Source organism: Pleurodeles waltl, chromosome 6 (assembly GCF_031143425.1).
Source record: "Pleurodeles waltl isolate 20211129_DDA chromosome 6, aPleWal1.hap1.20221129, whole genome shotgun sequence".
NCBI classification, from domain to species: Eukaryota; Metazoa; Chordata; class Amphibia; order Caudata; family Salamandridae; genus Pleurodeles; species Pleurodeles waltl.
Genome location: NC_090445.1, coordinates 1,483,745,135 through 1,483,772,716, shown reverse-complemented (window position 1 = coordinate 1,483,772,716; position 27,582 = coordinate 1,483,745,135).

Sequence of the window (27,582 nt, the reverse complement as noted above, 5' to 3'; positions counted from 1 at the left end):
GTGGTGTCCCAAGGTTGGGGCCAGCGACGGTCAATAGGATAGGGAGGATGGGAAGGCCGACTGCCTATTCATGGAAGGGGAAAATGATGTGGGCAATAGAGGGACAGGATGAAGGAATAATAAAATAAAGGAACAGGTTAGGGAGGCTGTACAGGATCAAGATCAGAGTGGATCTGAAAGGGGGTAAGGGAGGGATGGGGAGGGTAAGGAGAAGGAAAAAAAGACAGAGGAGGAGAAGAGGTGGGGAGGGAAAAATCAGCAATAATAGTAGTATTACCGAGTCCTAGATGGGTGGGAAGATGAAAGATAAAAGAGTACAGGTAGTTGAGATGAAGAAGAGAAACAGGAGGGGGAGGGTGGCTGGGAAAGTTTGCAGGTAGGAGGGAAAAAGATGGAGGGTATCGGGGATGAAAAATAAAGGAACAAGTACTGGAGAAGCATCAGCACCCTCAGGCAGTTTTCGTGAGAAGTTGTCAGGTATAGCGGGTCAAGTGTCACCTTAGAGGAAGGGTACCCATTCCTGTAGGAATATTGCCGACTGGTCTTGTAGGTTATAGATGACACGTTCTTGGGCTGCCGTATGGGTCATTGCCACCATTTAATCATTGTGGCGTGAGGGACTGGGGAGCACCACTGGTGAAGAATGCAGATTTTGGCAGTTGCAAGCGCTGTGTGCAATAGACACCTCTGTGGTAGGGAAAGGCCCTTGGATTCTCCCATATCATGTAGGAGTATCAAGGTATATTGAAGGGCCATTTTTCATCTCATAGTAGTCTCCAGGACAGTCCCTACCACTAACCAGAAGGGCTGGATAGAGGGGAATTCAATGACTATGTGGGTGAGGTCACAACTGGTGACTAGGCAGCACCAGCAATTCTGATGAGGCAAAGAGACCACCCTGTGCAGTTTAACTGGTGTCCAGTGCCAGTCATCAAGCATCTTAAAAAGGCAGAATTTCATGCATGCTTCTCATGTGCCCATATCTAGATCTTCCATGATATTGGGCCAGTCCTCCTCCTTGATATCAGACTGGAGACAGCAATGCCATTTAGTGTGGAGGCTGGAAAGGAGAGGTTGCGAATAAATATGGCACGTAATGAGGTCATATAAACCTGACATCATGCCCTTGTATCGACCCCAAGTCCTAAGATATGACAGCACATGCGAGGTCTGTAGGGTCCATGGTTGGGTCTACAACCTCCACGTACAAGTAGATCCTGGATTCTCCTCCCTGTAGGTGTATCCCAGTAAGAAGTGGTGATTGATGTAATGTTGCTGCCAGAGGTTCCATTGCCAGTAGAAAAAGAAGTGGTGAGAGTGGGCAGCCCTGCCGTGTTCCCCTCCTGATCAGGAAAGGGTCCAACAGGAAGCTTCCACAATTGACCTGGGCTGTCGAGTTGTCGTATAACAACCGAAGCTTGGTAATTAATTGATCTCCGAGTCCAAATCACCATAAGGCTGCGAATAGATATCTCCATTCGATGCGATTAAATGCCTTTTCGGCGTCAAGGGATAGGGCCAATGCCACATTCAGCATGTCCCTGGCCTCATATAGGGCATGTGAGAGTGTGCACAAATGGTTCTTAGAAGTGTTCCAGGGAAGGCAGATCATCCTTTGGTGATGGAAAAGGGGTATTGTTTTGAGACGCGGGTGGGGGGGCATTCAGGAGGAGGATAGAAGACCTAGAAGGGTTGGTGTGATTGCAGGCGAAGGTGGTATAGAGGGCCTGGGGTTCTCCTGTAACCCATGCCTAACAGAGAGACACTCATCTCAATATGACTGATGTGATTCGAGTATGTAAGTATCGGGTTGTATGGGCCGTTCAAGGAGGGAGAAGCATTAGGGATGACAAAGGGATGCCAAAGGAATTGCAATAGGAATAGCAACAGGAGTTAAGCCGGTGCCATTGTGCTGTGTTTGTCTCTGGCTTTTCTAATGGCTGTCCCAGGGTCCTATAGAGGTTCTCCTCAGGGTAGGGGAGGGGCGGGAAATGGATATAAATGTGAAGCAAAGTGAGTGGTAGAGGATTTGTGTCGCACAATACAAAGCAGATATGACAGCCTCAACAATCAGAACTGACATATGCCATAGAAGGTGGTAGATCGCAACATTGCAGTGTGAAACATTAACAAGTGCAGCTTCTGACCAGTAGTGATAGGAGAAAGAGGGGTGCCGTGGGATTATAGGGGTTATGGAGAAGGTGGTTCAACTCTCAGCATGAAATGAAATTACATGACTCCTCCCTACTGGTAGAACAGTTTAGAGCCATGCCCAACATCCAGTTATTCAAGTATATGTAAGCAAGCAGCCAGATACTGAGCTGTCCATTTTAGGAAGGTCTCAGGTCACAGAGTCTCTAGTGAAGAGGTGGATGTTGGCTGGATGTAGCAGAGCTCAATGATGTCCGTTTGGATCGGCAGCAGAGGAGGTGGGCTTCAAAGTACACTGTGATTTGTCCCTGTCCTGGTTCTGGGTGAGGTATGCCATGGCGTGGAGTGCCTGGTCCCTATCTCCTGTAGGTTTTCCTGCTTTCTTTTGGCCTTAAATTTGCCATCCTTTGATATCCACATCCAGACTGGTTCGAACAAACTATACTTTATGCCCATTTCACAGAGCCGGGGTCTTAGGCATAGGAACACCTTGTGAAGGTCACAGGTTTCCTGGGAGAAATCTTCTGCAATGCATATTTTGTGTCCATCATGCATGTAGGGACCACGGGAGCGAGCTGCAGTGAAAAGCTGTCTGGCCTGTTCATGTCGCAGGAAGCAGGCAGTGATGGGACGAGGACTTGTTGAGTGGTGTTTGTGCACTGGGCCCACAATATGTGCTCGCCGGAACTCCAAAGGAGAATCAAAGGGTGTCCTTGAAGAAGTTCTTCAGGTCTGGCCACTCTGAGATTTGAAAAAGCAGACATTGTCTCTGCAGCTTCTGTCTCCTAGGTCGATGACCTTGCTGCAGAGGTATTGGAGTTCCTGATCCCTGTCTGGGAGTGTTTTGAGGCAGTCCTCTGGTGAAGCGACAAGCAGTTCCAGGCCTGTCATATAGTTCTTAAATCCCACGATGTCTAAGCAGATGGATTTGGCCTCAGCCATCAATGCAGAAATGTTGGAGTCCATACCTACTAGTCTGCAACCTTCTACAGTGAGTTCCTGAGATGTGTTCCATAGTGTTCTCTGTTGCCTGGTCTGGAGTGTTCTCAGGTTGACCCATTGGCAATGATCCCTGGGGAGTGGTCATGGAACAGGAGTGGAGGAGAGGAGAGCTTCAGAGAAGAGAAGTTGTCTTGATGGTTTGCCAGTACATTTATTAGGGTATTTGTAAGGGGACATCTTCAGGCTGGCTTGCTAGGGTAAAGTTATGCCCAATGTTTTTCAGTAACTGGTGCACCCTTGGTACTCTCTGGACTTTCATTTCATAGCAGTATATCCTGGAAGAAGCACTCTATAGGGAATCACCACCTGTCACTTCTGAGTTTAGAGCAGGACAGGCGTGATCTGGGACAGTCTCCTTTGAGTCGGAAATGGTGAGCGGCAAAGAGGACAGTAAAAAACTCCAAGTATAACAGTAATAGAAGGAAAAGTCCAGGGTCTGGTACTTACTGGTGCTTTGAAGAACAAGGCAGGTAGGGGCAAGATGAGGAACTGAGCTAGACCAAACCAGGTCTCCCTGTCTCAGGACCACCAGTTCTTAGACGTAGGAGCCAAGGCCACTCTGATGCTGTTAGAGGCAGGTATCTCTAATCACTGGAGGCAGGATGCAACAGCAAGGTAGGTCGGTGGTCAGGAGCAAACACGTCTCAGGTGGTGGAACGAGGAACATGGGCAGTCAGTCCAACCAATCTGGCCAGGTAATCGCCTCTGATGGGGTGGGACTAGGTATCCATGTCCCTGCTATAACACTGCTGCCTTTACAGTTGCAGGGCATGGATGTTGCAGAGTTCATGGCAAATAGGGACCTGAGTATAGGCTTGAGGTAGGCCCCAGCGAAGGACTCCAGGCTGAGGAGTCAAAATTGCCCGGGTGGAGATTGGGCCTTCTCAGCCACAGAGTTGCAACCCTCACTGCAGAAGACAGAGAAGTCACCCAAACTATGCAGTCCGGGTGGAGGAGAGAGCACCAAGGGTGATGAAGGCTTCATTTGTCCACGCCTGGGAGGGAGGATGCTTGGAGGGGAGGTCACATCCCAATGTCTCCCAAAGGTGACTGTGGTCCAAGGAGCCCAGTCCTCCTTATCTCTGGGACGGCCTGCTGGTATGCGGGGAAGGATGAATGCCTGAGGAGGAGCGTTTGAGGGCATGATTTGAGAGGACTTGAGGCTTGTGGCTCTTTACTGGTCCCCCGAACTCAGTCTGATTGCGAACCGCGGCATGGTCAGATCAGGACGACATCTCCTTCGGGTCAGAGCCGGGCACCACCAGTGGGCCTAATCACACACCCCCACCCCACTCAGTCTCCCTGGACTGGCACCACAGCCGATGGCAAGGGCAGGTTTTGGGGTATGGGAGCCATTGATCGACTCACCGCTAGCAGCCTCGGTCTACAGGGAGCCTCCAGAGAATCTATGTGTGCCCCTACCATACATATTAGGGTCATTGATGCTTTCATGGGCCCGTCGGCTTAAGGAGCTACAGTTCAAGTGGCCATCTTTTCTTGTGGCCAGACCACACCCCCACACCTTGTATGTTTGTAAATAACATATTCACCAGAAGGGGCCATGACACTGAATTAATAATGTTGTTATACAACTCAATGGTAATAATGTTATCAACCTCAGAAAGATGAAGGACTGAGTGGCTGCACCAAGATATAAATCAATGACCCTGAGATCAAACACAGATTCCTGGAGTGAAATGGAAGACTCAGTGGCCACACCAAAATATAAATCAATGACCCTGAGATCAAACACAGATTCCTGGAGTGGATATACTAACCCACTGATCAAACATACCCAGCAAAGTATTTCTTAAAATAGAAGGTAAATAAAGTGAAAAGGAAGTATTTAGATTACTCTTACTTAAAATCATCACTAAATATGTGGAATGTGGCTGAAAGCTTTGGACAAGTGTAGGGAGGATTGTGCATTGTATGAGATCTGGAGTAAGCAACTTATAACGAGAGAAATGTTGTCCAACACAAAACAGATACCTCTCATGAGACAAGCAAAATAAATGAGGGTTTAAACAGCAGACTGGATTGAGACCTCCTTTCCTTGAGAAATACAGCTTGAAAATATTAAAGACAGAGAGCTGTGTAGTGACACCCCCAATATGATATCTAATAAGTGGAAAACCTATCAGTAGCATTCCAGTGCTGTAAGGGTCTCCAGCACCAGTATGCTAAATATCAAATATCAGTTGCCCCTTCACCCCGCGTCCAGGTGCCACTGAACCTGCTTCGCTATTGATAGCTACACCACTGAAACTCGTCAAACTGTCAGTACCCTTTCTCCATGCCCCATAAATCTACAATGGCACAGAAACCAAAAAACACCCTCCCTAAACAGCACAAAGCAAATTAACTTTTCTGAGTGAGAGATTCAGCACATCTGACAGGGAGCTTTTAAAATTCTACCTACAGTTCTTTAGAAGCTGTTATGGGAGTGCTCAATCTTAGGGCCTGATTTAGAACTCGACATGTGGGTTACTTTGTCACAACGGTGACGGCTATCCCATCCCTCGAAGTCTAAATCCCATTATATCCTATGGGATTTAGATTTAGACGGACAAAATATATGTCACCATTGTGACAGAGTAACCTGTCCGCCGAGTTCTAAATCAGGCCCATAGTGTTATGAACCTTAGTGTGCACGGTGTTAGTTGGGGTGTCTGGTTTCACCTCCAACTAGTGAGTCCATCCCTGCTGGCCCAGAAGCCCAACTTCTTTGTTCCAGATGCTGTACATGATAGCTTGCTCAATGGTCAACACAATCGCATTGTTGCAACAAAAGGGAGGAGACTGTGGACTACTGGTCAGATCTATGGACCTGGGGATTGGGAATCCATGTTTGAACCTCAGGCTCGGTTGAATATCCTGTCATTCTGGGCAATTCAATTGATCTTCCTGTGCATAACAATAATGTATAGATAGTAGACTGTGTGACTGTCTCTTTTAACTCGGTTCAAGTTCTCCCTATGTAAACAGTAAAACCTTCGAACAAAAAAGTCATGATGTGATACTCTGATTCAGTAGATTTTTCATCCTGACCCACTTTGTCAAGTGTCACACATAAGGTTGCTCTTAGCTTACCTGCTCAGTGAGGGGTGATGTGATGCAGTTGGTTGGTCACAGCGGATCACTGTCGTGCTCTAATCTTCTATACAGGGCTTCTAAAGTTCAGTACGACCTGCCGTGCCTGCAGCCCAGCTGCTGCCTGTAATGCTGTCACTGCCAGGTTCACGGACGCAGCACAGCAATTAGGGTGCCCATGCATGCTGGGTGTTTTTATACAGTGCTGCATTTCACACCGAAGTCTGTGTGACAGGGACTGCACTTGGTGGTGGGCCCAGGGCACGCGCATGCAAAAGGCAGGCAGAATGAATTAAGTATGGCCTGCTTCAGCAGGATCCAGTTCACTGCATGCAAGCTGTTAAAAAAGTATGCTCTGGTACGCACTTTTAATTTACTTTGACGTTGCATTGTGCATCCTGAGACATTACCTTTCCCACTTTGCTTCTCCCTCCGCTCACCCATCAGCCCACCCTCAACTGTTATCCAACAAAAATATGTTTCTTGGTGAAAGACAGGCATGCACTACTGACATCACTAATGTGATGCAGTCATCATTCCTGGTCCTGGGTGGGACATCCTCTGGAGACATAACAGACATACATCCATACTAAAGGAGGAAAGACAAGTACATATATTTGTTATTAATTATTGGGCCCACCGCCTATTAGAGAAAAATTCAATAGACTAAGCCATGTTAAATAAGTGCCGGTGCTCAGTACCGGAAACAACTGGCACAAATTAAACACTAGAAAACACATCATTTCACATTTCAGCCAATAACTTTGTTACCATAGGGCCAGCAACAGTGCCCAATGTGTATTCAGGTCGCAGTAGTCTAACTTATGCACCAAGCTTATATCATTAGGTACAACGTTAATGGATGCTGGTGCATTTTAGACCAAATAAGGTACCTTTGTACTAGAAACCATAAGTTTGCATGGCCTTCAGCTGTACACAGAGGGGTTGGTCACAGGTCGTAGCTATCAACCCAAAACCTCTCAGGTGGTCAACCCCCTGCAGATCCACAACCCACATTTCATTATTATTGTTTTAAATTTTTCATAGGTAACATGGTACCTGTGTGGTATGGGTACTGTAGCTACAGCCTCATGGAACTGCCCTACCATACAAGCTTCCCACAAAGAAGCTTGCATGATAACAAGGGGTGCAGCAGCTTCTATGGAAGTACTATGGTACCTCAAGAGAGAGCCGTCCTAGGACTCTCAGGATTACTGCAGTAAACAAGTCAAGCCATGCGTCCAACCCTTATGCCTAAACCTGTGCACAGTGAAAGGCATCTTACTTTTCATGATAAAAACGCAGCTCTGGGGTCTGGCACACCCAAAAACAGCCGACACACTTGTGGGCCGACATCCTAGATCAGGAGACAGAGCTGCTACACATGGAGGCTCTGGTGTTTGGTGAAGGTCTAAAAATTAATAATTTGTTGTGTTCTATGCTAATATTTTTTTCCAAATAGTAAGTATGCAGCTCACACACACAGGTAAGTTAAGTTTATGCTACAAATATTATGTGATTGTCATCTAGACAGGTGCTCACTACTCAGTGCTACCTAATCATACTTGTTGGTGCTCACTTGGGCTGATAAGAAGTAATACAGAGACTCCTGTGCCCTGATCTGTCACTAAGATAGTGATAGTTATTAGTATTATTGAGTTAGTGGATTCTCTCACTTCTCTGTGGCTTTATTTGTGTAGCTCATACAGTGCCAAGCAATTTCCCAGTGATGTGTAGTATGTATGCATGCATACATCTAGGCATTAAAAAATCCAGACTGAATGGGCCCATTAAAGGGGGTTGAGAGATTGAGAATGAGATGAGAAGGAAAAAACATTCATTGCAATTTATTAGTGAATTTAAAATGTAGCTTAGGAAATTTGAAATAGGGTTAGCTTTAGGAAAGTTGGAATGAGGTGGCTTACAGTACAAAACTCGTAATAATATACAGGCAATCTGATTCAGAAAAGTCCAATATTAATGCTTTTTCCTTTTTCTGCCAAAAAATATTTTTGGAGAGATTATTACATGTACCACTAATGTTTTAAAAACATTTTCTTCCATCAGCATCCAGGGGCAAGAAGAGGGGTAGTCAAGCGAGTGAGGGAGCTGGGAGTGCCCCCTCCACAAGTGCCAGGGCAGATGGCTCTGCTGGCCCCAATAAGTCTTCCTGTTGTTAATATTAATATTTATTTCCCTAACTTTTAGCGCTTCACATTTAGAATTATTTTTGACCTTTTTACTGTGCCTCTCTCCTATTTTCTTTTTCAACTCCCCTTCGATTTATCAGTTTCCAAAATTCTTCTCATCCCTGCATTATCCTATTTACTTATTTCCTATATTTCTATATATTCTTTTTTCACTTCAAACTGTTTGTCTGTAGTAGCCTGTCTGTAGCTTCCTTTCTTCTGCTTTGTCAGTAAGTTTTCCCTCTCCCCTTATATATCTTGTGGATTGGGGGTACTGTAAGGGTCAGAGAACCTATGTACTCTACTGTGAAGATTGCATGCCCAAGTAAGGTATTCTACGCATGTTTGTTGAGAAGGCTTTATTTCCTTGCTCCTGCTCAATCAGTAAAAAAAGAGTGTTTGAACATGGTCATGTAATTAGAGCCTCCAATGTTGTGTGTGCATTATTATTATAGTTTTCCAGCAGCTGATTACCCTGTACCATGGCTGGAAGTATGAGGAGGATGGCCCCATTGCATTTGCCAACCAAAACCATATGTCCTTCATTGACCACATTTTACACCCTTTTATTTCTCTTCAAAAGCTCAGATTCATCAATAGCTCTGCCCCTCCATTACATTTTTGTTTGGCTTGACTACCTGGCTTTTCAAAAATTGCCCACCAACAAAATGCCCACCAGATATTTTGATAGAAGATACTGTAACCAAATTGTAGTGATGTATTATGGTTGTATTTTGCTAAAAAAAAAAGAATAGTGGGAGGCGTATTTAGCATCTAAAATGTGTAATTATTTTTTCTAGCCACACCGACCACCAGTGCCGCGCCAGCAGCACAAGCACAAGCAAAGCAGCAGATGGAGCAGTGCCAGCGGTCGAAGGGGATAGTCTCAGCTGTGGCAGTGGAGGATGGTTGTAAGTCATATGGCTTGCTTATTGACAACTAGTAATATATTTGCTGCAAGGGTGTATTAGTCTTGACTCACTCGTGAAGACCCTGCTTCAGCAGGTACAGCGGGAGTTGAGTAATAATGACCTCTTTTATCTGCAACTCAACAGACACAGGTGGTCATTACAACCCTGGCGGTCGGTAAGACAGCCAACAAGCCAGCGGTAAAAATTTAGCAATTACGACCGTGGCGGAAACCGCCAACAAAGACAGCCACTTTAACCCTCCGATCGCCACGGCGGTACAAACAAACAGCGCGGCGGTCACCGCCAACAGACAGGCGGAGGACAAAGTACCGCCCACAATATCACAACAGGCCAATCCGCCACCTTTTCCGGGGCAGATTCACCATGGATAAAAACACGGCGGAAACAGGATTCCGAAGGGAAAACGCTCACTTCTACACACCCCACGAGGAACTAGGACACCATGGACCCGGAACTACAAATTCTCCCTGCGATAGTCTTCCTGCTCCTCTACCAGGAGCACGAACGCCGGCGGCGAAGACCATGGTGAGTACTGCACCTACGACACAGGGGAGGGGGGAGGGAAAAAACAGGGACACACACACGCAACACCCCCACCCCACCCTCACCCACGACAACACACACACTAATCCATATTGAATCATCACAGTTACGCCCCCAACCCCCCCGGAAGAATGCAATGACAATAGAAAATGAGTGTAACCATTGTAATATATCAAGTAGGCAAAAATATATATATATACATCATTTACAAAATATACACCAAGCATAGTTGTCCATTTAGTGCTCCAATTAAGTCTGTGGAACACTGGACCCACACGGTATGGGCGAGGCCCACACAAGATCCCCTACCATGACGGAGAGAACACTGCAGGGGCATCAGAGAGCAAGAAAACAGACACCTCAGGGGGAGGGAAAGGGGGGGCACCTCAGCCGGTTGAGTGCACGACGCCAAATCCACGAGAGGGCCACATGCCCACTGTTACATCCTGGGGAGTGCAAAGCCACAGTCTCTCAAGTCTCTACAGTGGGTGGGTTGGCCACTGTTCAATCCTGGGGAGTACAAAGCCACAGTCTCTCAAGTCTCTACAGTGGGTGGGTTGCCCACTGTTCAATCCTGGGGAGTGCAAAGCCACAGTCTCTCAAGTCTCTACAGTGGGTGGGTTGGCTACTGTTCAATCATGGGGCGTGCAAAGCCACAGTCTCTCAAGTCTCTACAGTGGGTGGGTTGCCCTCTGCCATATCCTGGGGAGTGAAAAGCCACAATCTCTCAAGTCTCTACAGTGGGTGGGTTGCCCACTGCCATATGCTGGGGAGTGCAAAGCCACAGTCTCTCAAGTCTCTACAGTGGGTGGGTTGCCCACTGTTCAATCCTGGGGAGTGCAAAGCCACAGTCTCTCAAGTCTCTACAGTGGGTGGGTTGCCCACTGCCATATCCTGGGGAGTGCAAAGCCACAGTCTCTCAAGTCTCTACAGTGGGTGGGTTGCCCACTGCCATATCCTGGGGAGTGCAAAGCCACAGTCTCTCAAGTGGATAACAGTCTCCACTGGTTCTAGAGGGGGCATTGTGCCCAGAGTGTTTCATCCTGCTAAGGACAGAGGTAGTGGATGGATCGCTCCACTGGTTCTGGAGGGGGCATTGTGCCCAGAGTGCTTCATCCTGCTAAGGACAGAGGTAGTGGATGGATCTCTCCACTGGTTCTGGAGGGGGCATGGTGCCCAGAGTGCTTCATTCTACCTGTGATGGACTCAGTAGCGTCAGTGCCCTTGGCGCTCATGGGCCAGCGGTGCTTGAGACGGCGGTGCCCTGTTCAGCGGTGCTTGAGACGGCGGTGCCCTGTTCAGCGGTGCTTGAGATGGCGGTGCCCTGTTCAGCGGTGCTAGGAGCGGCAGACTCCTTTGCAGTGACTCAGCTGCTGGCGGTCCTTCATGGCCCAGCGGGGCTTGTGCTGGCGGTCCTTCATGGCCCAGCGGGGCTTGTGCTGGCGGTCCTTCATGGCCCAGCGGGCCTTGTGCTGGCGGTACTCTCTGTCCCAGCGGGGATGACGGCTGTGGCCTCCTGGGCAGCAGGGCTGGTGGCGGTGGCCTCCTGGGCAGCTGGGCTGGTGGAGGTGGCCTCCTGGGCAGCTGGGCTGGTGCTGGCGGTAGCCTCCTGGGCTGCTGGGCTGGTGGCGGTGGCCTCCTGGGCAGCTGGGCTGGTGGTGGCGGTGGCCTCCTGAGCAGCAGGGCTGGTGGCCTCCTGGGCAGCAGGGCTGGTGCTGGCGGTGGCCTCCTGGGCAGCAGGGCTGGTGGCGGTGGCCTCCTGGGCAGCTGGGCTGGTGGCGGTGGCCTCCTGGGCAGCTGGGCTGGTGCTGGCCTCCTGGGCAGCGGGGATGATGGTGGTCTTCTCCGCCGTGCTGCTCTTCCCAGACTTGCTGAGTTTCTTGTGCCCCTTCCCCACATTGGAAGGTGTTGCAGCTGACTCCACACTGCCACCTGTACCCCTGGGAGCGGATTTGGCGGCTGGAGTCTTCCCCCTCTCCCGCCGGGCACTGGCCAACTTCTGATGCTTCACAGGTGGGGGACTGTCTGTGCTGTGGCTCTGTGCCACACTGGCTGACCTGGTGGCCGGTGCACTTCAGATTCCAGTGAATACAGGCACCACTGGTCCCGTAGATGTTGTGGCTGAGGTGCTAGTTCAGGACCTAGGAGACGGACGGGGTGGGGGAGGTGTGGGAAGGAGGTCAAGATTGGACAGGAAAAGTTTTTGGGAGACACTGGGACGGGTAGCTGGAGGGGGTTTGGGAGTGGAGAAAGAGGTTGTGGTTGTAGGAGGTGTTCGGTTGCTAACTTTGGGTGAACATGCATGCGCTGGAGGCTGTCGTGAGGTGGATGGCTGTTGGGTGGGTGTGTGCATGTGTTTGTGTATCTTGGGAGGGGGCATCACAGACACACTGGGAGAGGACACAGGGGACGTGTGAATGGTAGTGGGGGTGGTGACTGCACGTGAGCGGGGTGTGGTGGTGGGTGTGCTGGTGATGGTAGTAGTGGCTGTAGAGGTAGTGCATGCAGGTGTGAGTGTAAACAAGACTGGGAGGGAGGAGGGAGACGAGGAGGAGGGGGACACAGTGGAAGCAGTGGATGTTGGTGTGTCTGCATGTGTGTGATGCTTGCGTGAGTGCCTGTGGGATGTGTGGTGCTTATGTTTGCCTGAGCTTCCCTTGTGTGTTGACGTGTGTGCATGCTGGTCTGGAGGTGTGCTTGGGAGAGGCTGGGGTACAGGGGATTGGGTCTGGGTGGAGGAAGTTGGAGGGGGGAGGCTAGACACAGGGACAATGGCTGCCATCAGTGCTGAGGCCAGAGTCTGAAAAGCTCGCATGATGGGCCGCCTGACCAGAATGAATGCCCTCCAGGAATGCATTTGTTTGTTGCAAATGCCTTTCTACACCCTGGATGGCATTCAAAATGGTAGACTGCCCAACAGTGAGGGACCTGAGGAGGTCAATGGCCTCCTCACTGAGGGCAGCAGGAGTGACTGGGGCAGGGCCTGAGGTGCCTGGGGCGCAGGTGATGCCCACCCTCCCGGGTGAGCGGGCATGGTGCAAAGGCTGAGGGGCTGCTGGGAGGGCAGTGCTGGAAGGGTGGGTGGCGGCTGTACCTGTAGATGGGGGGGCACAGATGTTGCCGTCACCACAAGGGAGCTCCCAAGAGAGGACAAGTCCGTGTCACTGGTCTCAGCTCCTGTCCCTGCCATGGAGCTCCCCTCACCCTCCGTCCCACTGGTGAAGTCCGATTCCGCAGTGTGGCCCTCCATGGCCATGTGGGATGCAGCTCCCTCGTGCTCCGGTGCCACTGCTCCTCGGCCTGATGATGCTAATGCACAAAAGGACAGGGAGACCACAAAAAGGGGACGACGACAGAAGAAAGACATGTTGAGTGCATGCATTACCGCTACCGTTGGCGGACACGACAGACACACAAGCCCCCTGCACTACGCCGCGCTCTTGGGCTCCACTGTTCAATTCCTGGGAAATGGCCTAATACGCTATGGACGACATCTGCACACATGGATGACACAGGGGCATGACTAGGTGTAGTTGGCACTCTACAGAGGTGCGGTGGGGTGCCACATGGCCTGCCTTACGGAGGGACCTTGCCCACGGAACATGCCCTGGCCTAGGGAAACCCACAGCCCACCTCCCCCACCCAGACCCCTCCACTGCATGCAAAATCAGCGGACTGAGAATGTACTCACCCCCTTGTGGCTGCTGTGATGCCCTCAAGTGCCCATCCAACTCCGGGTACGCCACCGCCAGGATCCTGAACATCAGGGGGGTCATGGTGCGACAGGCACCCCTCCCACGTTGAGAGGCCATCCCCAGCTGAGCCTCCGCCGTCTTCTTGCTCCAGCGGCAAATGTCCTCCCATCTTTTCTGGCAGTGGGTGCTCCGTCTGTGGTAGACCCCCAGGGTCCGGACGTCATTGGCGATGGCACGCCAGATATCTTTTTTCTGGTGGGCGCTGACCTACATGATTTGTACAGGGGGAAGATAAACTTATTAGCAATTGCACCGTCAAGTGATTGGCCCCCATCCCTACCCTTGCCATGTGGCACATGCACTCACCATCATTTCATGCACGCCGCACTCTCCCCCCTTCCTTCTTACATCCAGCCCTCTCCACACAGGCAATGCCCATACAGCATGTTCGCAGTTTACTTACCTGTTGGTCTGGAGGACCGTAGAGTAGCGTGTACTGGGGGAGGACCCCATCCACGAGTTTCTCCAACTCCTCCGATGTGAAGGCAGGGGCCCTTTCCCCAGACACTCGAGCCATTGTCTCTTCCAGACCGAGGTCACAGCAGCACTTGCAGTGTAGGTCCTCTCCTGTCAGAGATCAGGTATCGAGTGATTGAAGTGATAGAAAATGGCGGTCACGTCCGCGGCGGTGCGTACCGCCACCGCCGGCGTACATCGTCATTGGCTCCTGGGACCCATAGGGTCCAATGTTAACCAATGCAGCATTTCGCCTCGGTCTTCAACCACCTACCGCAACGGTGTACAATGCCAGCGCAGTTACCTCACATCCCATTTTCCCACTTTACAGGTCAGTCAGCCTCCATTTCAGGGGCCCACATGGCTTCATTTTAACTGCGTCACACATACCTAGGCCTAGACTAAACACACATACAGGCCACTTTTTTGATTATGATTGGTGTTCTGTGTAAGCTGTGGGTACATACCTCTGAGTTGTTTGACTCTGTGCTCGCTGTTGTCCTTCATAGGCACCGTCCGCTGGGACATGTGAGGAGATGGTGGCATCCTCCAGTGTACCGACCGTTGGTGGACCTGTCGACAATGGAGGAAAGATATGTGATAATCACATACAGGCTTGACCGTGCCACAATCCAGGAACTGTGTACCCAGTTGGAGCTAGACCTGATGTCAGCTATCCGCCATCCCACAGCAATCCCCCCTCAAGTGCAGGTGCTGTCAGTGCTCCATTTCCTTGCAAGTGGGTCTTTTCAAACAGTGGCCATAGCATCAGGGATGTCCCAGCCTATGTTTTCCAATGTGTTGTCCAGAGTATTGTCTGCCCTGCTGAAACACATGCGGAGCTACATCGTGTTCCCTCAGGTGGAGGATTTGCCTACAGTGAAAGGTGATTTCTATGCCCTGGGACATATCCCCAACATCATAGGTGCCATTGATGGGACCCATGTGGCTTTGGTCCCCCCCCACAGGAGTGAACAAGTGTACAGAAACCGGAAGAGTTATAATTCGATGAATGTACAGATGGTATGTTTGGACGACCAGTTCATCTCCCATGTGAATGCCAAGTTCCCTGGTTCAGTGCATGACGCCTACATCCTGCGGAATAGCATCATCCCTTATGTGATGGGCCAACTCCAGAGGCACCGTGTGTGGCTATTAGGTGAGCACCTGGAAGCTAGTCAGTGGGAATGGGTGTCTGGGTCTGAGGATATCCCTCCAGGTTAGTGTGTGTCTAACAGTTGTCCCTCGCCATTTGCAGGTGACTCTGGTTACCCCAACCTGTCATGGCTACTGACCCCAGTGAGGAATCCCAGGACAAGGGCAGAGGAACGCTACAATGAGGCCCATGGGCGAACTAGGAGGGTGATCGAGCGGACCTTCGGCCTCCTGAAGGCCAGGTTCAGGTGCCTCCATATGACAGGTGGATCCCTATTCTACTCACCAAAGAAGGTGTGCCAGATCATCATGGCCTGCTGTATGCTTCACAACTTGGCTTTGCGACGACAGGTGCCTTTTCTGCAGGAGGATGGTCCAGATGGCGGTGTTGTTACAGCTGTGGAGCCTGTGGACAGTGAAGACGAGGAAGCAGAAGAAGAAGACATGGACAACAGGGACTCAGTGATCCAGCAATATTTCCAGTGAAACACAGGTAAGAATACAAACCTGCCTACTACATGTACTTAAACACTACTACCTCTCTACTGTCTGTCGTTTTCACCCAGTGTATGGTCACTGAGTTGTCACTTTCCCTTACGATTTTACAGATCTGGGTCCCACAGTGTGACATCTGCTTTGATTCCTCATGGACTACAGCTGTGTGACATAAGTATGTTGACATTACAAATGAAAGAGCTTTTTGCCACATTAATTGCTAATAAAGTATTCCGAAATCACAAACTGACTCCAGATTGTTTTGTGCTTTACGGGTGTTTATTTTAGTGCTCAAAATATGACGGGGTAGCAAAATGGTGAGGGTTGATGGTGGAGGAATATCCATGGCAGAGTCCAGTCTATTAGTCTCACAGGTGCATTGCCCAAATGGGCATAGGAAGTGGAGCTGGGGCAGTTTAAGGATGGACAGGGTGACAAAGTGGAACAGTAGGATGACAATCAGGATGGTCTCATTTCTTGGCGGGGGTCTTGGCATCGTTCTCTGTCTTGTTCCTGGATCTCAGGGACCGTTTGCTGGGTGGTTCTCCCTCTGCAGCGGGTGGAGTGCTGGTGTGCTGGTCCTGTGGCGGTGCCTCCTGTCCATTAGCACCGGCGGAGGTGGTGGGCAGTTCATCGTCCAGGCTGGTGTCAGGGGCCCCTTGTAGTGCCACAGTGTCCCTCCTGGTGTTGAGTACTTCCTTCAGCACCTCTACGATGGTGCTCAGGGTGGAATTGATGGTTCTGAGTTCCTCCCTGAAGCCCATATACTGTTCCTCCTGCAGGCGCTGGGTCTCCTGAAACTTGGCCAGTACCGTTGCCATCGTCTCCTGGGAGTGGTGGTAGGCTCCCATGATGGAGGAGAGGGCCTCGTGGAGAGTGGGTTCCCTGGGCCTGTCCGCCCCCTGTTGCACAGCAGCCCACCCAGTTCCCCTGTGTTCCTGGGCCTCCGCCCCCTGGACCGTGTGCCCACTACCACTGCCCCCAAGTCCCTGTTGTTGTTGGGGTGGTGGGTTAGCCTGGGTTCCCTGTAGTGGTGGACACACTGCTGATTGACGTGTCCTGGGGACAGAGGTATGGGCCCGCTGAGTGGGTGCTGTGCTCGTGTTTCCAGAGGGGGAAGCTCTGTGGTGGCCTGTGACTGGGTGTGGGGAACCGACTGTCCCGAGGTCCCCGATGGGCCGGGCTTGTCATCTAGATCCAGTTGGACAGAGGTGCGGTCATCACTGTGGGCCTCTTCGGTTGGTGATATGGACATGTGTGGACTCTCCTGTCCAGTGACGTTGGGTAGGGGTCCTGCAGGGGTATAAAAGCATGATTATTGCATCTGTGTGTGCCATGGTGTGCAATGGGTGGGTGACCGTCTACCCCAGTGCTTGCATTCCTTTGTGGGACCTTGTGTGATGATGGTTTAGGGGGGTGTATGGGTATGTGCAGTGGGCATGCTTTGGTGATGGGTGTCCATGCTTTGTTGTTGCATGCAGGGCTTGGGGTTTGGATGTGTGGTTTGTGGTGTTGGGACATTTGTGAGGAGTTAGAGTGATGGGGGTGAGGGTGAGGGTGGGGGTATGTGCTGGCATGCAGTTATGGTGGGGGATGTAATAGTTAAGATTTGACTTACCAGAGTCCATTCCTCCACCTACTCCTGCGAGGCCCTCAGCATGCAGAATCGCCAAGACCTGCTCCTCCCATGTTGTTAGTTGTGGGGGAGGAGGTGGGGGACCGCTGCCAGTCCGCTGAACCGCCAGGTGGTGTCTTGAGACAACGAAACACACCTTCCCCCATAGGTCGTTCCACCGCTTCCTGATGTCGTCCCGATTTCTTGGGTGCTGTCCCACTGCATTGTCCCTGTCCACTATTCTTCGCCATAGCTCCATCTTCCTTGCAACTGAGGTGTGCTGCACCTGTGATCCGAATAGCTTTGGCTCTACCCGGACGATTTCCTCCACCATGACCCTCAGCTCCTCCTCCGAGAACCTGGGGTGTCTTTGCCGTGACATGGGGTGGTGTAGGTGATGTGTGGGGCGATAATTGTGCTGATATGTAGTGGTGTGTAGTGTGAGGTGCGTGGAAGTTATGTGTGTGATGATGTTGTGTGCTTGTGGATGCTAGTATTGTTGATGGTGGTGTCTCTCTCTGGCCTTCGTTCATGATTTTTGGTTGTAGGGGTTTGTGGGTGATGTGGGTGTGTGTTTTATATTGTATTGGGTGTGTGGGAGTGGTGTGTGTATGTGTATCTGGTGTGTGTATTTCGAATTGTCCAATGTGGTGGTGTTTTGTACGAGTGTGTGTATTTTGAGCACGGCGGTGTTTACTGCCAATGGAATACCGCGGTTGAAAGACCGCCGTGTGGATTTGTGTGTTGTGATAGTGTGGGCTTATTTCTGTTGGCGTGACGGTGGAGGTTTTGTTTTCGCCACTTTATCACTGACCTTTGGTGTGGCGGACTTGTATGGGTGTCTGACTTTTGGCAGATTCCGTGCTGTGGTTCGTAATAGCTGTGGCGGTTTTCTGCGGCGGTGTGTTGGAGGTCTTCTGCACGGCGGTAACCGGCTTTTACCGCCAATGTTGTAATGACCGCCAAAGGTTCATAATGAACTTTAACTATGATTGGTTGATGGAAAAGGGAAAGAAGGATGGAAGGAGAAAGGATGGGTGAAATATAATATTATTGAAAGGATGTGTGGGTGAAAGGGTGCATATAGGTGGCTGACAGAATACATGGGTGGGTGAAGGATGGATGAAATAGTATACGGGTGAAAGGATACTACCTGGGTGGGTGAAAGTGTGTGGGTAAAAGGAAGCATGCCTGGATGGGTGAAAGGAATTCTCGGGTGGGTTGGATCTTGCCACCTATGATGACCTAACAGCTGCATGGTTCAATTGGCACTGCAATGCTGGCTGTGCAGTGTGCATCTGCTTAAGTTAAGTTAGTGTGCCATTTACTTACAAAGTTTTGAATGCATGGCAATGCAAAAACAAGATGTGTTTCCTTTCCCTCCCAGTGCCCACTCAGTCACTTCCTAGTACTTCACTCCTTTAGTCTTTCTTACGTACATCTGTTAAAATATTTCCCTTTCAACATTTGCCAACCACAGTGACTTAGCCAAACCTCAGGCAGACGTTGATGATCATGTTGATCAGTAAAGTGTATACCTACCCAGCCTAATCCCCTCTAAATTACACTGCAGTAAAGTGAGTTAAGATTTCTTTCCTTACTGCCCAGTAAATGTATTTTGTTGGGAAAAAGTAATATTAAAGTGTGGTGGAGGAGGCTGAGGCCAGGGAGTAAAGTGGGACTTAGTAGGGACTAAGTAGGTGCCTTGCCTTTTGCAGATGGATGCAGATTCGTCTGTGACGAATGTGTCAAATACCATCGATATATATCCTGTCCCCCAATCTTTTCCCTATACTGCAGTGCATGACTTTTCCCACCGTCTAGTTACGGCAAACAGGATGTCTGCATGATTGGTTTTATAGTACGTGACATATCATTCATAGTATTCATCTGCCTTGTAGTCAAGGCAAAAATTGAAAGGCAATTTGTAGAAGAGCAACGCCATTGGAATAAGATAATTGTCACACCTGCAGACTGTAGCAAGGTATGACAAACGAGTACGACTAGGGCGCCAGCTGAGCTAGCATGCCTCCATTAATTTTAGAACAACAGGAGAGAGAAGAATACTTGTACTCCACAGTGAATAATGGCGGTGACTCTAATCACACCAAAATCAAATGGCCTGAGGTGACAAGCAAATGTACTGTGCCACTAACTAATGTTAAGCATGTGTTTTGCACAGTGCATTGTTTAAAATTTGTCTTTTTAGTTTTTTGATATAGCTACTCCTGCTCGTCCACCTTCCAGACAGGAAATAGCAGCCTGTCTGCTGCAGCAGAAGCTGGAGGCCATCAGAGCTGAATATCAGTGGCTGGTGGTCCTGGAGGAGGAGAAGGAGGAGGCGGCAGCTGCCAATGCCTATGGTCCCAACCAGCCCCCAGTGCCTCCAGTCTGTCAACACTGGTGCCGTAGTCCACTGGTCACCTGTCACCATTCCATCACTGCTTCCCTCCAAGGCTGCACTTTTGAATGCTATGTGCTGTGAAGGAGTGGGTTTTATATTTTTGGTACTGTTGATAAATGCTCATTTAATGTTATTGATGCCTCAAATCTTTTTGCGGTGTTTTACTTCGCACTGCTACCTTTCATTGCAGCTTGTTTTTAAAATCTTCTAATAGTGTAGAACAATTAATTATGCAATTAGGTACCCTTGACCTACTTCTCTCCTTGTTTCTTCACACTGCAGTCTGGAACTATATAGACCCATAAGGAGTGGAAGGGAGAGATTTGCCATTGCCCATTATATTGCCTAAAAGTACAATAATGCTCCATAGTTCTCTTACCTGAGTAGATGAAGTGAGGGTTTAATAGTTTCCCAAGGTGCCATGGTGGTGGTAGTAGTAGGATGCTAGCGCACTACCAGGGAAGTCATCAGAAGCGAGGCCCCACTCCCACCTAGGTGAAGTCAAATGAAGATCATGCACACTGAGTGTTGCTTTCACCACATCTGCCCCACCAAGTGTGTGATCAATTAATGGTGTAAATTGTTAAGTCACATCTCAATAAATCACACAGCCCGTAAAAAAGTGGGTTAGTGATTTGATGAATGGATGGGAAAGGGGATTTAAGGAAAGGTGTGAGAAAAAGACAAATACAACATAAACACAGTAGTCATCTGGGCAATGGTCAGCAGACTGTTGTGGGAGGAATAGAAAGGAATGAATATGACACAATTAACTTAAATGCATTGCAAAAGTCCGTCATCCCCAGAGAGACACAAGGTTAGAAATCTAAGGCCCTCATTTCGACCTCGGCGGTCTTTTTTAAAACCGCCGAGGTACCACCGCGCTGAAGACCGCCAGTGCAGGTGGTTTTCCACACAGTGTATTATGACTGCTGGCAGCCCTCCATCCTTTTTCGGACGAAGAGCCGCCAGCAGCAATACTGGTGGTCGGCGGGGAAGTGGAGGCTTCTCCACCTCCACTGCCCCATCATCAGAACACCGCCCACCGAATCACGTTCCATGATTCGGCGTGGCGGTGTTCTGGTGACAGGGTGCTGGTGGCGGAGCAGGCCCATAGATCCCGTCCCCGCCCAGAGGATCAACGGACAAGGTAAGTTGATCGTCCATTAGGGGAGGGGGTGGAGGGGTATTGTGTGTGTTTTGTGCGTGCATGGGGGTGTGCGTGTGAGAATGTAGAGGAGGTGTGTGAGTGCGTGTATGCATGCAGGGGTGTTGTGTGTATGGGAAATGTGTGCGGGTCAGTATGTGTGCATGTCTGTTTGTATGTGTGCGGGTATGTGTTGTTGTAGTGTATGTGTGCATGTAGGGGTGTTTGTATGTGCATGTTGGGGTGAGGGTGGGGAGGGTGTGTGTATGTGCATGTTTGGTGGCAGGGGTGTGGGAGATGTGGGGGGAGGACTCGGGGAGTGGGGAGGGGGGTGGGGGAGACCCCTATCAGTTCCAAACCACCTGAAATCCATGGCGGTATGCAGGGTCCTGATACCGCCGGCGGTCTGGTGACGGCTGCCGGGCTGGAAACCAAAGTCTCCAGCCCAGCGGTCGTCACTGCCCTAGCAGTCGGAATGGAGAAGTGGCGGATGACCATGGTGGTAACCGCCATGGTCATAATTCTATTTTTTCCGCCGGCCTGTTGGCGGTATTATCGCCTCTTCTCCCCCGCCCGCCAGGGTCGTAATGAGGCCCTAAACGTTCTGTCACCTATTAAAAGAATAAATTATACTGTATTGCAAAATTGGGTGATGTGTCTGCATTTTTCTTTCATTGCCCCTCCAATGTCTGTCTGGCTGAAGTGGTCCAAAAAAAGAAGCATGAGTGTTATGATGCTTTTGCCTTTTGTGCAGGGAAAGAGAAGGCCTGCAGATTGTAACAGAGAAACGATTATCATGATATTGTAGAATCAAGAAGAAGGATAGAACGGAAGGCAAGCTTCATGATGAGTAGTTTACCTAGAAGACACAGAGGAGACAGAGCAAGAACATAGGGCCTCATTATGACCCTGGCGGGCGGCGGAGGCCGCCCGCCAGGATGCCGCCCTCCATAATACCGCTCCGCGGTCAGAAGACCGCGGAGGGTATTATGAGTTTTTCCCTGGGCTGGCGGGCGGTCTCCAAAAGACCGCCCGCCAGCCCAGGGAAAAACTCCCTTCCCACGAGGATGCCGGCTCGTAATCGAGCCGGCGGAGTGGGAAGGTGCGACGGGTGCTACTGCTGCTACGCAGACAGTGAAATACTAGCGGGCCCTTTTACGGGGGCCCCTGCAGTGCCCATGCCCAGGGGCCCCACGACAATCCCTACCGCCATCCTGTTCCTGGCGGGCGAGCCGCCAGGAACAGGATGGCGGTAGGGATTGTCAGAATCCCCTCGCTGCGCCGCCTTGGAGGATTCTTACGGGCAGTGGAAAACCGGCAGGAGACCGCCGGTTTTCCTGTTCTGACCGCGGCCAAAGCGCCGCGGTCAGAATGCCCAAGGGAGCACCGCCGGCCTGTCGGCGGTGCTCCCGCCCCCGTTGGCCCTGGCGGTTCTCTACCGCCAGGGTCATAATGAGGCCCATAGTCCTTTACAATCATTCAGTTTTTCACTGATGTGTGATCAGTTAAGTGAGAGCAATTACAACAACCAACAATCACAGACAAATGGATGCATGTGTAGGGATGATCAAATTCACAACTGTCATATGATCATCATAATAACATTTAACCTAGAGCACATGCTTAATGTGAAGATGTGACATCATTCATCACATGTCTGTCTCCAGGTACCAACAACAACTGACCCCCACCCAACCACATAGTTTCAAATTTGAAACACCAGCACACAGAGGCAGCATTGTATTTCCCAAATCAAGTAGTCAACAAGCCTTTAGCTGCTCCACAGAGTTGAGTAGGCCTCATAGAGTCATCATCCCTATTGATGTCCATTAAATTGATAACTTCCTTCTTCTGGAAATTGTTGGAGTTGTCAATTCACACTCTGAGTCCTTGCATCATCCTCCTGACTCTGATTAAAAATTATGTTCAACTTCATACTAACTCCTCCCGAGAGTCGCAGTCTCCCGACCCAATCAAGAGAGAGTGGGCTGTAGTGCAATGCTATGTTGAACAACAAGAGAAACATTGAGTAGTATTTTGTGTAGACTAGATTTGTGTTTGATAGCTAAATGGACTGGCCGGGTCTTTAAAGATTGTGAGCCCGAAAACAAAAAAGTGTAAAGTCAGCAAACAAATTTCAGTAAGTGTCAAAGGGCAAGGAAAAAAATCACCTACAGGAAAAAAATGATCACCTTTGAGACCACCACCATTGTAAAACAATCACAATAATTATGGTTACATAATAAACACCCACTCTCACTGCCTGCCACCACATGAATCATCTCAACATTGAAACAACATTGAAAGAAGAATCACTCATTTATCACTCATTGGTGTATAGCATTACTTGCCTCTTCCAATGAAGTACAGTGGTACATTGCTGATCCACTCTGATTCACAAAACAAAACAATTAAGGGCCAGTCTAAGTTGTAAATCAAATATTCAAGGGCAGTCCTGCTATGAGATAAAAGAAAGGATGGCACAGGATGGAGGCAGGCATTGTCTCGCCAATGTCCTTAAAGGGATTTGTGGAGGCTTCTTCATTGCACACTAGTCCAACTCCAATCCAGCCATACATGTATCTAAAACAGAGGTGGGTCATTGGTCAGTGAGACACAAACAAAATAATAGTGCTCCCCCAGCTAGCCATATTCTTTTTTTCTTTTTCTTTTTTTTTCCAAAGCAGTTCGCCAATAGAAAATTCTATGGTGACCCAGGTCTATTCAGTTGTCAGGGAAGTAGAGCGCATCCTCAAACTCAGGTGGTTCACCCAGAAGTTGGTCAGCTAGCACACTAGCATGACCTGAGCCTGACCAATTACCCTCATCCTACTTCTGTTGTACTTCAGGTATGCTGTAATTCAGGGGTATAAAGTGCTCTTCATTTTGATCATGTTCAAGCTCTTGACATTTTGGGGCACTGTGACAACCGCACCTGCTGCACTGAACACACGCTCAGCAGACACACTGACTACAGGGCAAGCTAGATACTTTATTGCCAGCCTGCTGAGCACTGGCCAATGATGCCTCTTCCCATACCAATACACCAAAGGGTTTTGATTCAAATAGACCTCCGTTGGGTTATCCAGGTAGGCCTGGACCATCCTCTCAATAGTCATTGGTGCTCCGCCTTGCTCTACCGCTTTTGCCTTCGCCTCTGCACTGGATTTAAGCCCTGCCTTTAGAAACCAATCAAATGCAGATTTTGGGGCTGTTGCTTCTGTTCCTGTTGTTGTTGTTGCTGGTGTTGGTTTTGGCTGCTGTGAGCTAGCAGCACTATCCGCAGGCACTATGAAGTTTTAGGTTGCACCCCAGAACTTCTGCAGATGAGTGGGCCTCTAATTCCCTGCTGTTCTTTTTCTAGGTTGCTGGCTTGCTCCGCAATCCACCTCTTGCAGGTTAAAACATGCCCATATGAAAAAGGAATGAAAGTAGCCATACTGTGGGTCAACAATTGTGGCACGGATATAATGTTTGGATGCCACATTGTCTCATTGTAGGCGTGTGTTAACAGATAAGTGGGTGATTAGGCTCTCATCCAGCTCCTGCTCGTCTGTTTTTTCTTCCAGACCTGGGTATGTTTCAGATACCTCCTGCAGATTATGCAACAATGGGATAGCTTTGCCCATGCTACAGTCCTCTTTGCTGACTTCCAGTGTGACAATTTCAAAAGGAAGCAGCATCTCTGTCAGGCATTTGACCAGGCCCCATTGGTCCATCTCAATGATCATGCCTTTCACAGTTGCAACCCCTCTTTGCATGACATTTTCTTTGATTGGTCTGTGCTGTTGGAACAGACATTACAACATGAAATGAGTTGAATTCAAATGTGTTAGTACCTCCTATATGAGTGCTTTAACTGAATTTCTGTTATCACACTTGATAATCCTCAACAGCTTCCCGGCTTTAAAAGAATGGCTGAAATGAGTGCAGATTCTTCTGCATGTGGCAAATAAGTTGCTGACTGGGGGGTTCTCTTTTGAGAAAGTCCTTTACTATTATGTTGATGCAATGTTCCAAACACAGGACCCTGAAATAGCAACCATCTGACATGTCCTTAACAATATTACTTCCATTGTCCACGGCAACAAATTCAATTTTAAGCCATCTGGGGCACAACATTTCAAATACCTTGTTTGAGTCACCCAAGATGTTTGCAGCTTTATGGGATTTCTCCATGGCAAACATAGCTACCGTTGCATTCTTCTGAGCACCATTAAAATGTCAGGAGTGTCAACACTACCAGATGTCATTTTTCTAACCCCCACAAAAGATATCCATTCTGCAGTGATGCACATGTAATCAGTGGCTTGGAAATTGATCTACGTGTCTGACATCAGGTGGATTGTGTAGACAGAACTCTGTTGCAAGCGTGTCCAACCAATTCCAGCACATCATGATGTAGTGCTGGAGCAGCAACTCTGGCAAAATAGAACTGGCTGAGAACACTCCATTGTGGGCATATGACCGTCCAAAATTCTATAAAAAACGACTCCATCCACAAAAGAAAAAGGGAGGAGGTCTAGCGCTAACATTTTAGCCAGATTCCCATTGTGCAAATGTGCAATTGCGTGGCTGCATTTGTACTGCCACTCCTGCCTAAACATTCCAGTAATAGTAGCCTATATTTTGTTCTTTACTGGTGCTACTGATGCAGGTGACTTCTTGAAAGCCGAAGGTGGTGGTAGGCCGAATGTGTGCCTTAGCGCCACAGACTCTGTATGTTCTTACCTTGGTGTCTCGACCTGACTCTGAGTCTTTGTGTAACAAAAATGTCACCCTTCTCTTCACCTTCACCTCCCACCATGATCGAATTAGATTTGCTGCTCTCACATGTAGGTGGCTGGTCTGGTTTGTAGTGGGTTCCCATGTACTTACACCTCATACCAGGTCCAGTTAGCCCCTATTAGTGAAGTAGAAGTGTTCTAGCAGCTTAGGCTGATAGAGGTAGCTATAGCAGAGCACCTTAGGCTGAACTAGGAGACATGCAAAGCTCATGCAAACCCACTTATAGTTACACAGTACTTAAACACAAGTAAAGAGAATACTCAGTGTTACCAAAAATAAAGGTATTTTCTTTGGGTGACACAGTACCAAAAATATTTTAGAGACAATACTCCTTCTGGAGATAAGTATTATACACAATATATACACTAGACACCAAAATTAGACAGGTAAATAGTCATAGAACAATTCAAACAGTAGGAAATCCTATAGAATGCAATGGGAGAAAATAGGTCTAGGGGCAAAACAAACCATATACTAAAAAGTGGAATGTGAATCACAAATTCCCCCCTACATAAGTGTAGTGTGTGCGGAAATGCGGGGAGATTAAGAACACAGTAAGGGTAAGTAAATTACCCCACCCCAGAGCCCAGAAAAGCAGGAGTAAAGTACTGCAAGTTTTCTTAGGACACAATGCACCTCGTTTTGGGGATTTTGCTGCAGCCAATCAAGTCTGCAAAGAACAACTGCTGGATTATTGGACCTGAAGATCTGCAAAGGAAGAGGACCAAGTCCAGAAGTTGAAAGAAGTTCTAGGAAGGACAGGAGCCCCTGCCAACCCAGAAGAGGGTGCAAAAGAAGAGTCCCCGGCTAGTTGAAGACTGCAGAAATGTACCCTAGGAAGATGCCAGAGTGTTCCTGCATGATGCAAAAGATGTCCCACAGCGTGAAGATTGTTGTAGATGAGATTTCTTGTTGGAAGGCACCAACAAGCCTTGCCTATGGCAAAAGTGTGTTTTTCATCAAAATGGTGCTGGATGGACCCAGGAGGGACCTGAAGACCTCAAGTCTGTGTTAGGAGGAAGCAAGGGCTCTCAGCACTTTAGAGAGCCATCAGGATGCCAGCCAGTGCCCCCGGAAGCGGCAGGATCCAGGTTCAAAGGAGTTGCAAAATGTGGTTGATGCAGCACGACAAAAGAAGGTCCCACGCCGCCAGAGAACAAATCAGTGAGTTGAGAATCACAGGGTGCAGTGCTGGGGACCTGGGCCAGGCTGTGCAGAAAGGAATTTTGCAAACAGTGCACAGAGGCCTCAGGAGGCAAAGAAGATAAAAAAACACAGTGGTACAATTGTTCTTGGGGAAGGCAATGTCTTATCTCCTTCACATTTCATCAGCAGGACCTCAGGACAGTCTATGTCAATTATGTCTACCCTCTGTGTCTTTAGGATCACGGTCATTGCCGTGAGCGGAGTCCCAGGGTACCAGTTGTCGCCTTGGAAGGTGCCTGCTTGGAGCAGGGGAGAGACTCCATCACTCCACAGGAGATTTCTTCAGTCCTTCTGGTGATGAAGAGTCCCCAGAGCATGCACACCATGAAAACTGTTGCAGTTGCTGAGGTGGAGCTAAGGTTGCTGAAAAAAAGTGGGTCTTGTAAACACTTTGTTGCAGTTACAGCGTTTCTTGGAGCAGGCTGCGGTTTACCCGAGGACAGAGGATGCTGAAGTTGTTGCAGAGGATTCCTGAAGGAAACTTGCAAGAAGAATCTGAAGAGAACCCACAGGGGAGAACCTAAATAGCCCTGAGAGGGGGATTGGCTACCTTATCAGGTATGGACCTATCAGGAGGGGTATCTGATGTCACCTGCTGGCACTGGCCACTCAGAGCCCTCCAGAGTGCCCCCACACCTGGCAAAGCAAGAT